The 15,233-nt window shown below is 36.3% G+C and overlaps 1 protein-coding gene across 4 annotated transcripts in view; it reads left to right on the plus strand.

The window, feature by feature from the left end:
- Nucleotides 1-15,233, plus strand: part of PTPRA (protein tyrosine phosphatase receptor type A) — a 191,238-nt gene that overhangs the window by 20,940 nt on the left and 155,065 nt on the right. For 2 of the 4 annotated variants that reach the window (XM_036825605.1, XM_036825607.1), the window contains exon 2: nt 12,922-13,018. The exons of the other annotated variants lie outside the window; for them this stretch is intronic. The gene's annotated coding sequence lies outside the window, so the exon portion shown is untranslated. The remainder of the gene's footprint in view (nt 1-12,921; nt 13,019-15,233) is intronic. 4 annotated transcript variants of the gene reach the window in all.

Genomic DNA, 15,233 nt, shown 5'->3' on the forward strand with positions numbered 1-15,233 from the left:
AAGAACATGGTATATCTCTCCATCTGTTGGTATCATCTTTAATTTCTTTCATCAGTGTCTTATAGTTTTCTGCATACACGTCTTTCGTCTCCCTAGGTAGGTTTATTCCTAGGTATTTTATTCTTTTTGTTGCAATGGTAAATGGGAGTGTTTCCATAATTTCTCTTTCAGATTTTTCATCATTAGTGTATAGGAATGCAAGAGATTTCTGTGCATTAATTTTGTATCCTGCAACTTTACCATATTCATTAATTAGCTCTAGCAGTTTTCTGGTGGCAGTTTTAGGATTCTCTATGTATAGTATCATGTCATCCGCAAACAGTGACAGTTTTACTTCTTCTTTTCCAATTTGTATTCCTTTTATTTCTTTTTCTTCTCTGATTGCCGTGGCTAGGACTTCCAGAACTATGTTGAATAATAGTGGTGAGAGTGGACATCCTTGTCTCGTTCCTGATCTTAGAGGAAATGCTTTCAGTTTTTCACCATTGAGAATGATGTTTGCTGTGGGTTTGTCATATATGGCCTTTATTATGTTGAGGTAGTTTCCCTCTATGCCCACTTTCTGGAGAGTTTTTATCAGAAATGGGTGTTGAATTTTGTCAAAAGCTTTTTCTGCATCTATTGAGATGATCATATGGTTTTTATTCTTCAATTTGCTAATATGGTGTATCACATTGATTGATTTGCGTATATTGAAGAATCCTTGCATCCCTGGGATAAATCCCACTTGATCGTGGTGTATGATCCTTTTAATGTGTTGCTGGATTCTGTTTGCTAGTATTTTGTTGAGGATTTTTGCATCTATATTCATCAGTGATATTGGTCTGTAATTTTCTTTTTTTGTAGTGTCTTTGTCTGGTTTTGGTATCAGGGTGATGGTGGCCTCATAGAATGAGTTTGGGAGTGTTCCTTCCTCTGCAATTTTTTGGAAGAGTTTGAGAAGGATGGGTGTTAGCTCTTCTCTAAATGTTTGATAGAATTCACCTGTGAAGCCATCTGGTCCTGGACTTTTGTTTGTTGGAAGATTTTTAATCACAGTTTCAATTTCATTACTTGTGATTGGTCTGTTCATATTTTCTGTTTCTTCCTGATTCAGTCTGGGAAGGTTATACCTTTCTAAGAATTTGTCCATTTCTTCCAGGTTGTCCATTTTATTGGCATAAAGTTGCTTGTAGTAGTCTCTTAGGATGCTTTGTATTTCTGTGGTGTCTGTTGTAACTTCTCCTTTTTCATTTCTGATTTTATTGATTTGAGTCCTCTCCCTCTTTTTCTTGATGAGTCTGGCTAATGGCTTATCAATTTTGTTTATCTTCTCAAAGAACCAACTTTTAGTTTTATTGATCTTTGCTATTGTTTTCTTTGCTTCTACTTCATTTATTTCTGCTCTGATCTTTATGATTTCTTTCCTTCTGCTAACTTTGGGTTTTGTTTGTTCTTCTTTCTCTAGTTTCTTTAGGTGTAAGGTTAGATTGTTTACTTGAGATTTTTCTTGTTTCTTTAGGTAGGCTTGTATAGCTATAAACTTCCCTCTTAGAACCGCTTTTGCTGCATCCCATAGGTTTTGGGTCATCGTGTTTTCATTGTCATTTGTCTCTAGGTATTTTTTGATTTCCTCTTTGATTTCTTCAGTGATCTCTTGGTTATTTAGTAACGTATTGTTTAGCCTCCATGTGTTTGTCCTTTTTACGTTTTTTTCCCTGTAATTCATTTCTAATCTCATAGTGTTGTGGTCAGAAAAGATGCTTGATATGATTTCAATTTTCTTAAATTTACTGAGGCTTGATTTGTGACCCAAGATGTGATCTATCCTGGAGAATGTTCCGTGCGCACTTGAGAAGAACGTGTAATCTGCTGTTTTTGGATGGAATGTCCTATATATATCAATTAAATCTATCTGGTCTATTGTGTCATTTAAAGCTTCTGTTTCCTTATTTATTTTCATTTTGGATGATCTGTCCATTGGTGTAAGTGAGGTGTTAAAGTCCCCCACTATTATTGTGTTACTGTCGATTTCCTCTTTTATAGCTGTTAGCAGTTGCCTTATGTATTGAGGTGCTCCTATGTTGGGTGCATATATATTTATAATTGTTATATCTTCTTCTTGGATTGATCCCTGGATCATTATGTAGTGTCCTTCCTTGTCTCTTGTAACATTCTTTATTTTAAAGTCTATTTTATCTGATATGAGTATAGCTACTCCAGCTTTCTTTTGATTTCCATTTGCATGGAATATCTTTTTTCATCCCCTCACTTTCAGTCTGTATGTGTCCCTAGGTCTAAAGTGGGTCTCTTGTAGACAGCATATATATGGGTCTTGTTTTTGTATCCATTCAGCCAGTCTATGTCTTTTGGTTGGGGCATTTAATCCATTCACGTTTAAGGTAATTATCGATATGTATGTTCCTATGACCATTTTCTTAATTGTTTTGGGTTTGTTTTTGTAGGTCCTTTTCTTCTCTTGTGTTTCCCACTTAGAGAAGTTCCTTTAGCATTTGTTGTAGAGCTGGTTTGGTGGTGCTGAATTCTCTTAGCTTTTGCTTGTCTGCAAAGCTTTTGATTTCTCCATCAAATCTAAATGAGATCCTTGCCGGGTAGAGTAATCTTGGTTGTAGCTTCTTCCCTTTCATCACTTTAAGTATATCATGCCACTCCCTTCTGGCTTGCAGAGTTTCTGCTGAGAAATCAGCTGTTAACCTTATGGGAGTTCCCTTGTATGTTATTTGTCGTTTTTCCCTTGCTGCTTTCAATAATTTTTCTTTGTCTTTAATTTTTGCCACTTTGATTACTATGTGTCTCGGCGTGTTTCTCCTTGGGTTTATTCTGTATGGGACTCTCTGCGCTTCCTGGACTTGGGTGGCTATTTCCTTTCCCATGTTAGGGAAGTTTTCGACTATAATCTCTTCAAATATTTTCTCTGGTCCTTTCTCTCTCTCTTCTCCTTCTGGGACCCCTATAATTCGAATGTTGTTGCGTTTAATGTTGTCCCAGAGGTCTCTTAGGCTGTCTTCATTTCTTTTCATTCTTTTTTCTTTAGTCTGTTCTGCAGCAGTGAATTCCACCATTCTGTCTTCCAGGTCACTTATCCGTTCTTCTGCCTCAGTTATTCTGCTATTGATTCCTTCTAGTGTAGTTTTCATTTCAGTTATTGTATTGGTGATCTCTGTTTGTTTGTTCTTTAATTCTTCTAGGTCTTTGTTAATCATTTCTTGCATCTTCTCAATCTTTGCCTCCATTCTTATTCCGAGGTCCTGGATCATCTTCACTATCATTATTCTGAATTCTTTTTCTGGAAGGTTGCCTATCTCCACTTCATTTAGTTGTTTTTCTGGGGTTTTTTCTTGTTCCTTCATCTGGTACATAGCCCTCTGCCTTTTCATCTTCTCTATCTTTCTGTAACTGTGGTTTTTGGTCCACAGGCTGCAGGATCGTAGTTTTTCTTGCTTCTGTTGTCTGCCCTCTCCCTCATTTTGATTTTAAAGTTGTTGATATGAAGCCATTTTTTCTGTTAGTAGCTTAGAAGAATCACTTTTCTGTTAAGGTAATTGTTCTTGACATCAAAACAATATTTATCAGCACAGAAGAGATAACTACTTTTTCTGTCTTCTACATTTCAAATAATTATAGTAGAATTTTAAAAGAAGGGTGTAAGGTTTTATATTCTCTGCAGTGTTATCTGATCTGGCAGGAGTCTGTTGAATCCTACCCTGTTATCTTAGGGCTGTAGACACCATTTATCAGATTAAGGAAGTTCCCCTCCATTCCTTGTTGCAAAGAGTTTTTAATGAGTGGATGTTGAATTATATCCCATGCTTTTTCTGCATCTATTGATATTCATATGCTATTTCTTTAATCTGTCAGTATAATAAATTACATTAATCAACTTTCCATGAGAAAATGCTGTTTTATTCTTTTGAGCTCATTTTATATAATTTTTATTGTAAAATATACATAACAAAATTTACCATTTTTACTATTTTTAAACGTACAGTTCAGTGTACATTCATATTGATTGTTGTGATATCATCACCACCATCCATCTCCAGGACTTTTTCACCATCCCCAACTGGAACTCTTAAACAGGACATTCCTGTTTCTACCTCCCTCTAGCCCCTGGCAACTACCTCTCATTAATTAGAAAGGTAGCTTTTAAATGAAACACAATTTGGTCATGGTGTGTACCATATTATCTTTTTATCTTATACATTGATGGCATCAGATTACTAATATTTTGGTTGGAATTTCTTCAGTAACAGTTCAGACTATTTTCTAATTTCCATTGTGGTTTTATTCTTTGATCCGTGGGTTATTTATAAGTGTGTCTTTTAATTTTCAACTGTGAGGTTTTTTAATATTGGCTTATAGATTTAATTGCATTGTAGTTAAAGAATATGGCCTATATGATTTTAGTCCTTTGGAAATTAGTATTTATTTGCTGTTTGGCCAAGTATATTCTTCACTGAGATTACACATTGTTAATGTTAAATTGTTAACATTTTACCGTAATTGCTTTATCTTTGTCACTATATCCATGTAGCTATACAGTTTTTCTGAATCATTTGAGAAGTAAATTGCAGACAGAAGGCTCTGTAACCTCTTAATCAGTATGTATATCCTCAAAACAAGGATACTCTTCTGTTTAACCACAGCACACTCATTAATATCAGGAAATAAATATTGATATAATACTGCTAATTCACAGACACCACTCAGATTTCGCTGATTTTCCAGTTATGTTCTTTACAGTAAAAACAAACAAACAAAAAACCCAAAAGATAACAAAAACCCAACTCCCCCCTCCAAAAACAAAAGCAGAAAAACCTCTTCCTTTCCCTCTTATATTTCTAATTCAGAGACCATCCAGGACCATACATTGCATTTAGTTTTCGTGTCTCTTCAGTTAAAGTTAGTTCAGAAGTGTTTTGCACTTCCTAGTAAGTAAACATTATACATTTTGTGAGATGATACTTTGAGGCTCTATTAATAGTTCATTTCTCATCAACTTTTTACCTACTAGTTTTAGCATCTATTGATGATTTGTGCCTGAGTCAGTTATTACTATAGTGGTTACCAGATGGTAAAATTTTTAAAATTTCATCATTCCTTCTGTGTTCATCATTTGGCATTTCACTGTAAGAAAAAGTTTTCTCTCCCCCTTTTTTTCTTTGTATTTATTTATGTATTTATTTATTTATATATTTGCCATGCCGCATGGCATGCAGGATGTTAGTTCCCTGACCAGGGATCGAACCCGTGCCCCCTGCAGTGGAAGTGCGGAGTCCGTTTGTTGTTTTTTGTTTTTGTAATAAACTTGTTTATTTATTTTTGACTGCGTTGGGTCTTCACTGCTGCGCATGGGCTTTCTCTAGTTGCAGCGAGCTGAGGCTACTCTTCATTGAGGTGCGGTGGCTTCTCATTGCGGAGCACGGGCTCTAGGCGCACGGGCTTCAGTAGTTGTGCCACGCAGGTTCAGTAGTTGCGGCTCGCAGGCTCTAGAGCTCAGCCTCAGTAGTTGTGGCGCACGGGCTTAGTTGCTCTGTGGCATGTAGGATCTTCCCGGACCAGGGATTGAACCCGTGTCCTCTGCACTGGCAGGCAGATTCTTAACCACTGCACCACCTGGGAAGTCCCAAAGTGCAGTCTTAACCACTGGACCATCAAGTGGTCCCTTTTTTCTTTTTTAAAGTCATTTAAACATATTAGCATGAACTCCTGGATTCCTGTGTTATTCATTTATCATTTATTTTGATGCTCGAATTGTCCCAGATTTGGCCATAGGAACCCTTTCAGGCTGGCTCCTGTGCCCTTTTTTCATGTCCCCATCATTCTTTGATCACTTACTTTTCTTAACTTTTTTGCACAGTGAGATTTTCCATGCTCATCTTGTACTTTCACTGCACCAGTTGTGGAATCAACCATTTCATCAAGGAACTCTGGTTCAGACCTTTTATTAGGGGCTATATTTAGAAAACAAGATCTGAATACCAGATATGTTCTTTTCTTCTGGGGTATCATTGCTCTTAGGCTCTATTAGAGGCCAGAGGTAGGATATTGTTTTAAAATGTATCTGGGATTTAATTTATAAGTACGACTGAGTGATGGCATGAAGAGGTCAATGCCATTGAAGGAAGTTTATTACTCATAGTTCCTCAGACGCAGGAGGCACCATGCTATGCAGGGCCACATGGGAGAAGCACTAGGGTCAATCAGGAGGCAGAAGGAATGAGGGGAAAATATGGATGATGGCCTTTATCATCGTGGTGGTGGGAAGTTGTTAGGTGGAAATTTTCCCTATTGGGCAGGAAGTGAAACACAGATGCTGGGGTTTGTGGTTGGAGGGTTTGTAATAATTTATACATATACATACACATGTATACACAAAACATACACAAACATCAATATATGCCTATAAATATTGAAGGCCATGATTTCACACTGATATGTTTAGTTCTGTTTCAGTACCACAGGATTTTTTCTAGTGTTTCCCCTTTCTGAATTTGTACCTCCTTTCTCTGACATTTAGAATCTAGCTTTCCATCTTTTTTACTCCAGCCCCATTGTGGGCTATCTCATTGACCCCAGCCCCACTGAAAGTGCTGGCTGAGCACCCCCATCTAGTTCCATGAGTCACTTTTATATACAGAAAATTCTCACTTTGCATAGTTCCAATATGCATAAATTTCTAACATGGTTTAACTGAATGACACTGGTCCCCAAATAACAGTTAATATAACTAAATATAACTTGTAATCAGGAATAGCTTCTCCAAAAAATTTAAAATTTACTCTGACCCTGTAATAGCTGATTAGTACCTCCCCTAGACAGTATTCAATTGAAGGTAGCCTTTTTTTATTTTTTAAAGGAAAATTACAGTCTCTGCATTGCTCTCAGCTTAACTTTACACAGCTCTGCATTTCCCTCTGTCAGTTCCTCTTGGAATGGTGGGTGGGTAGAGGAAGAGAGGATATGTACAAAAATGTATTTTTAGTTCTTTTGAACAGAGGGGTTGCTCCAGCCATTGCTATTGATGACAGGAAGTATATTTATAGCTCCAGGGAAACAGGGTCCTGGTTTAAGAAAACCTGGGAGGCTGTACTTAATATATTTCATTAAAGCTCATTTGCACTTCATAGGAAGTGAAGTTGAAATGAATGGACCTGTAACTTATCTTATGAAGTACAGTTATTTTCATAAGTATATTCAATCTGCTCCTGAATTTGGAAAAACCTTCCATTTTGAAATTTCACAATTGGTAGCACCTAAAACAAAGGACACCTCTAGAGTATATGGGATGTGTGTGGACAGTTCAGATGGTGGCATGCAGTTGTACAGTTGAGGGGGTACCAAATACTGGTCCCAATTAGATGTTATTTATGAAGTTCTACTGGTAGAGCTTCTGTTGTGATTTTCTTTTAAAGTCTGAAATGAAAATAATTGTTTATGGGTCATAAGATAGTCTCTGTAAAACCAATTTGGGGTTTTCCACTAGGCACCATATAACTTTCTCACAAGTTTGATTGGGACAGGACTTTTGCCATTGATTATCATGTGCAATGAACACATTAAACACAAGTTAAATTATTCTGAAGCCTTTTCTCTTTTTTTCCCCACTCCTTTTCTTAATTGAGAGAAGCAAAGAGTTGGTTTCCAAGGATACGTCTTCTCTCTTACACGGGTCTCAGATTGATGTAGTCATGGAAACCAGGCAGTAAACTCATTCTTGGCAGCTGCCACCACTGGTCTGATCCTTTCTTTTAAAGGCATGAGATTCTTTAATAATTCATTTTGGGAAGGTTGGGGCCAGATGATTCCAGGTCATCCCAGAGGGGTTGTTGGGAATGCTGTTAAATAAATGTGATTCGGTTAAGTATTAAGAGCTTGCTAAACAAAACTGCAGTGATTTAACTAAAGATTTTATGCCTAATTTAAACAGGAATTTAAAATACAGAATTATTAATGTTTAGTCCTTTTTAAGAATATTTTAAAACATTCCTAAGTATAATTTGAAGATTTTATTTTTTGTTTTTAACTTTATGAATTTAAAATGTTAAGAATTGTAGATACGCTGACCTTTATTTAGCACAATGAAGGTTTTCAACTAGCCCACTAAAGGCTATCCACTGATGAAATAAAAATATGAAATGATGTGCTCTTTAAAATATTTTTTGTGGATTCTGAAGCCTTGGTTCAAATTCCATCTTAGATATGTAACCTTGGGCAAGTTACTTAACCTCTCTGTGCCTCAGTTTCCTCTCTGCAAAATGGGGCATAATAACATCCACTTCATAGGGTTGTGGTGAGGAGTAAATGAGCTAAATTATGTAACACACCAAACTTACCAGGAGCATTCAGCAAATGTTGGTCATTCCATTTATACATAAGGAATAGAATTATTGGTGAGGTTGTAAAGGCTGAAAAATAACTAAATTCAGAGAAGGTTTGTACTGAGTTCATTTATGAAAGACTTTTAAAGGAAGGAAGATATCTTTTTTAAAAAAAATTTATTTTATTTTTGGCTGCATTGGGTCTTCGTTGCCACGCAAGGGCTTTCTCTAGTTGCGGCGAGCGGGGGCTACTCTTTGTTGCAGTGCGCGAGCTTCTCTCTGCGGTGTCTTCTCGTTGCGGAGCACGGGCTCTAGGTGTGCGGGCTTCAGTAGTTGTGGCGTGTGGGCTCTAGCGTGCGGGCTAAGTAGCTGTGGTGCATGGACTTGGTTGCTCCGCGGCATGTGGGATCTTCCTGGACCAGGGCTCAAACCTGTGGCCCCTGCATTGGCAGGCGGATTCTTAACCACTGTGCCACCAGGGAAGTCCCAAGATATCTTTTTTGACGTGTACTATTTTTTAGATTAACAAGGGTGGTGGAGGATTTAGAATCTCCTCCCTATCCCAAATGAATAAACCATCTGTTTTCTTCTCCCTTTTAAAGATTTAGTATTGGGTTTACACAACTTAGCAAGATATTTGTCAGTTTGGGAAACAGTAATTGTTTGATCGATTGCTACATACTAGGTAGGTACTTAGATTTCAAAGGTGAATGAGGCGCATCCTGTTTTGGAGGGGTATGAATGGAGAAGGGTGAAGAAGTGAGAATGACCTATTGTTACAAAACTTAATTCTTTTTTTTTTTTTTTTTTAAACTTAATTCTTTATAAATTGTGTTAAATGCTACACTAGCAGAATTTTAAATTAAAAAAAAAATGATACGGTGATAGGAGAGAGCACAAATTAACTTAATAAGAAATATGCAAAACTAATATGAAAAAACTAAAGCTTCACTGAAGGATTTTTAAAAAGATACAAATAAATTCAATATTTATGCTCTGTTCCTCAATGTGAGAGACCTAAATATTATAAAGATATTATATAGATGTCAGTGCTCCCCAAGTTATTCTACAGATTTAATGCAAATTGTTTGTAAACCCAGTGAGGTGAGCCTTTTCGAGAACTTGACAAATGACATATACAGTTCATTTGGAAGAATAAATGCGGTAGATGAAAAATTTTGAAAAACTTTGAAGAAGAACAATAATTGGAGGGCAGTAGAAGTGGGGAGGGTATGTGACACTTGACCCTCCAGATGGTACCGTATACCAGGAAGTTAAAGGTGTCTAAGACAGTTTGGCATTTGTGTTAGAATAGACAAAACAAGTATTTAGAGCAGAATAGTAAGTTCAGAAACAGACCTGGATATGGGGGGAATTTAGAATGTGATAAAAATAACACATAAAAATCAGGGAGAGGACTTCCCTGGTAGCACAGTGGTTGAGAATCCACCTGCCAATGCAGGGGACACGGTTCGAGCCCTGGTCTGGGAGGATCCCACAGGTGGTGGAGCAAGTAAGCCCGTGCGCCACAACTACTGAGCCTGCGCTCTAGAGCCTGCGAGCCACAACTACTGAGCCCTTGCGCCACAACTACTGAAGCCCGCGTGCCTAGAGCCTGTGCTCCGCAACAAGAGAAGCCACTGCAATGAGAGGCCCGTGCGCTGCAATGAAGAGTAGACCCCGCTCACTGCAACTAGAGAAAGCCTGCGTGCAGCAACGAGGACCCAACGCAGCCAAAAATAAATAAATAAATAAATTTATTTTAAAAAAAAAATCAGGGAGAAAAGGATGGAGTATTCAATAAATGGTCCTGCCACAGTAGGCTGTTTTGGGGGAAAATACATAAAGATTACTAATTTAGACTATGCTCAAATAATCACGAGATTACAGAGTATGCTTAACCAGATTACTGAATTAACCACACTTTTTTTTTTTTGGCCGTGCCACGCGGCATGCAGGATCTTAATTCCCCAACCCCAGGGATTGAACCCGTGCTGCCTGTAGTGGAAGTGTAGAGTCCTAGCCACTGGACCGCCAGGGAATTGCAAACCACACTTTGCATTCTTTAGAATGTGCTGAATGATTCTTAAAATGATCTGAACACTGATGGCTAACAGACTACTGTCTAGTATACCTTGCCTTCTGCAATCACTAGTTGAATTTATACTTTCAGGGGTCAGTATGTTCTAAACCTGCTTTTATGCCAATTATACTTATTGTAATTTTGTAACCTAATTAAATATTAATTAAACCAAGGAAATATGTAAAAATAGTTGTTTTTAAGAAAGAAAGTTAAGTTGAAGATCCTGAAAGGATTGGATAAATATAAGTCCCTCCCTTCCAGGTTACTTTCTTACTAGTTTTGGGCATGAACACTTTAAAAGATTAAGGGAAAGAAACCATAAAAATCTTATTAAAGGTTCTGTGCCCATTTGTCTCACAGTTGTCTAAGTTTTTGTTCCACGCTAAAGAAATTGAAATTTGAAATAATCAGTATGTATTATGGATATGATGATCTATGCAAGAAACATTAATTAGCATATCTGTACTTAAAGAAGATGCCTTGGTATTCTACCAAAATATTGGCAGATGAATGTACATGTATTTTTTAAGTAAAAATCAAATATTTAAGTTACATACATATATATATTTTTTGATTATCTGATTTACTGTATTTTTTCATGTAACCAACCAGGCCCGGGTCCTATTTGTGTTGGGTAAAAGTTTTTACCATTCCCTGGAGGAAGTAAGAGGTGATGCTTTTATGTGCTTAGGCTAAAGAAAACCCTTTCTCCAAAGCAAGGTAATTAGACAATTTCTGTAAAGGACCAAAGAGTATATATTTTAGACTTCGCAGTCCAAAAATCAAAATTGAGGCTCTTTTGTAGGTACTTTATAACAAGAAAGAAAACACATTTCCACAAATTTATTATTGATGAAATTCAAATATGTTAATAGTAATAATAATTATTTTTATTACTGAGTACAACTTTTTGTAATACAGGTACACTAATGAGAAAAATGGACTTCTTTTTTAGGTGATACATTTTGCTTAATTGGGGTTCAGAGTTACTGTTTCCTGTCATCAAAATTGATTGCAAATGTTCATCTGTTAATGCTGATCTGTAATGAGATTTTACATATTTCATCTTTGGAAATATCTTCACACAAATGTACAGCCAAATATTGGTGTCAGCCCACAGCATATGATTTTAATTGAACATATTAATCAATTGGGAAACATTTATAGAATTACATTAGATTTTTCTCTTAGTATTTGCCTTTTAGCATATCATTACATTGTAGATAAATTACTTCCAGTTGAAGGTTATGTGTAAGTGCCATAATTGCACTGTTAAATAGATTTTGAAAGATGGAAATTTTCTTTGCACTTGCATTGAAGTCCTAAAAATGCTTCCAGAATTATAGTTTGAGCTAAAAATATATATCCACTGCAAATTTGAGAATTGAGATCTCACTTTTTGTTTTAAATTTGACAGCAGCTTGACATTACTAGCTTTTGTGTAAATGAATTAACTGCAGTTTAAGTTTCACATGTAAGTCCAGTTCTGCCCTATAATGTTAGGTTGAATTTATTAAATAGTATAAAATCTGCAGCAAAAGCTAAGTTTCATTTGTGATCATAGTAATAATAGTGACTGAAAACGGTCTTATTGTTCTGAAACTTCAATCTCAACCCTGAGCTTTAAAAAATATATATCACAGTAAAACTTTACAGCTGCTAAGCCATCAAACTACTGCGTGGGCAGGCAAGACAGGTTATTCTGCTTCTGCTGCTGACAGTGGTTTAGCCCATGACAGTGAATGAAGTTCACCATTGACACTATTGGTTCAGTACCATGATAAATTCAAATATTTTCCACAGTACCTGCTGATGAAAAATAATAAACAACCACCTTATATCTTCACAAGCTTTGTAAGTTCCAACTAAGCCTTTTTCTACTCCATATATATTTTTATAAACATCATCAATTATAACTCATCTTAGCAGATTCTACTTCAAGTTGTTCTAAATTAGTATTTTCTCAGCTTCTGGCCACACAGACTATTCATAGAAGCTAATTCTTCAAATACTTTAAACTTGGCATTGACTCCTTTAGTAAACAACAGCAACTGAGCAGTATTAGTAACATCTAACTCATCAAGGGACAGGGGAATCAACTTGAAATCATTTGCCTTTTTTAAAAAATAGATTATTAATTTTATTCCCATTGTCCTCAACTTTTGGAGCAGCTGGTTTTGCTGAAAGGCTAATAATAGTCTTAAGTTTATTTTCTCTGAATACAGTTCTTGAGCTCCTGCAGTCAAGCATTATTTTATTTAATTTTAATTTTTATTTTTGGCCACCCCACATGGCTTGCGGGATCTTAGTTCCCTGACCAGGGATCGAACCCAGGCCCCCAGGAGTGGAAGTACAGAGTCCTAACCAGTGAACCGCCAGGGAACTCCCAGCATGATTTTATCAACTCAGAATTGGCAAATTACTTTCCTTGCTTGGCTAACAAATGAGCTTCTTGGAAACTTACTTTGGTTGCAGCCTCATTTTTTTTTCTTCTCTCCCTCCCTTTCTTCCTTCCAGAAATTCTGCTGTGATGAGATATTCCACTTCAAATTTTCTACTTTTCTGACCATTGCTTTCCTGTGAATTGGGAATATTGAGATGACTACTTAGTCTGGTAATGTTGATGTATATTGAATTTTTCTAGCACAGCTGTAGTGTCATTGCATAATAAACACAATGCTTTCCCATCTGACTTGATAACAAAATAATCCACACTCTCCACTGTGCCTTAAAAGCATGACAAAGTCCACTTTTCTCTTTTCTTGTTTTGACTTGATGGCTATGCACTGGTAAAAAAAAAAACCCAAAAAACTATCACAGTATGCCAGTATGCATGTGTGGCACTCAAAAGCTGTTGACTTGCAACTTCATCACTGCGATGTGTGGTACACTGAGCAGCAGTGCAAAGCTCTGTGAGTACAACATATACAGGGAGCCACTCGATTCTGCCATTGTAATGTTGAAGCCAGCCATACATAGCCAATACATCAATGAATGAGTACCACTGTGTTTGATATTATTTGTGGACACTGGAGTTTGAATTTCATATAATTTTCGTATCATGAAATATTATTCTTTTTATTTTTTCCAACCATTAAAAAATGTAAAATTGTTTCTTAGCTTGCAGGTCTTACTAAAATCAGATGATTTGCTCACCTCTATTTAGGGTAAAGCATTACACAAGGCCCAAATCAAGAAGGAAAAGATTGCATAAAATTTGACTGCTTAAAAAGATAATATAAACAAAACTAAAATATAAACTGCAAATTGGGGGAAAAAATATTTGCAACCATATGTCAGGAAAAGAATATCATCCTAATATGAGAGAGTACCTACGGATAAGAAACAGACCAATATCCTGTTAGAAAAATGGGCAAAGACAATTCATCAAATAAATACAAATGTCAGTAACTGTATGAACTATTGATCCAATACTGAACCCGGAAAGGCAAATGAAAACATGGGAGGCTTTCACTTTTCACTTCATAAACTTGCGTACTGCTTGAGACTTTTACAGCAAGCAAATACTACATTTATCAGTGTTTAGAAACCAAAAAAAGTTTTCTTGTAATTTTTGAATTGCTGCTTATTTTTCTGGTACCTAAGTTTTCTGTATTCCTGAACAGAGGTAGAAGAGGGTGAGTCCTGTCCCTTTCCTGCCTCTGCTGTACTATACATGTTGCTTCGGTTCAGAAGCCAGAGCATGTGGAGTTGAGCCCCCAGAAAATTCCCCCACCCCAGTCTTTTGTATCATCTTGGGTGTTTTACTGGGAAAGCATGATGAGCACTGCTTGCATTTGATACCTTGTTGACCTTGAAGTCTAGAGTTTGATTTTTCAAATGAAACTAGAACTTTGCTGGTTCCATTAAGCATTTTATAAATAACTTTGATGTTGAGTTTTGAATTGCTTTTTAATTCCAGTTTTGTTGTTTTAAATAGTTATTAATAGAAGCAAGAGGGTGGAGAGAATTTTCTAAACCAATTCGTGTTTAAAATAGTTCTAATTTTGATAGGATTCTGTATTTTCCTAGATTTGTTAAATATTTCTAAAGATGTTTGGCATAGGTATTAACACTTTGTGGGCCTGTTGTATACAAACCAGTTTTTTGCTTTTTTTTCTTTTTCTAGTTCTGAATTAAGTCAGTCATGAGCAATAACCGAACCTGGTAGGTGTGTGACTGCTACTGCATTTGCTCAAGGCATTAGGTTAGCAAGGTGAATCACAAGGGATGAGAATTCTACTTTGCATTTCTTTTCAAATCAGGAGTTGTAGAATTTGATGTGTATGAAGCATGTTGTGTTATTCTTTTCCTATTTTCTATGTAGATGATTTCATTATAGGAGACTTTGACTTTTAGATCTTGGTTTAAAACACTGATTGACTAAGTGATAATTAAGTATATTTCATGTGGAAAAGGAATAATATGCTTGTCCTGAAATAAGCTGATCTGATCAGGAGGAACCTTATCCTAAGCATGGCAGGAAATAAACTTGTAACACCAATTACATACAGTGTAGCAGCTATGATTGGGGGAAGATGAGTAAGAGAGAGTAAGTAAAAGTAAAGTATAAATTATAAGAAGTTTGAGAGAAAGTGACTTTGTGATCTAACTTTGTGAGAGACAGAAGTGGGAATATTGGATAGGCATGTACATGTCCCTAGATTTTTAGGAAGACATACTTCAAAAAGGTAGAGAAGACATGGGTATGAATCAATAGGAGTGGTATACCAAAAAGAACGTCAGTTTAGAAAAAAACAAAAACTGCTCTCAAACTAAAGATAGGTGGTTGCTTCTAATAGCCATTCAGACTTGAATAAGAAATTAGA

This window comes from Balaenoptera musculus, chromosome 15 (genome assembly GCF_009873245.2).
Source record: "Balaenoptera musculus isolate JJ_BM4_2016_0621 chromosome 15, mBalMus1.pri.v3, whole genome shotgun sequence".
In the NCBI taxonomy this organism is placed as follows: Eukaryota; Metazoa; Chordata; class Mammalia; order Artiodactyla; family Balaenopteridae; genus Balaenoptera; species Balaenoptera musculus.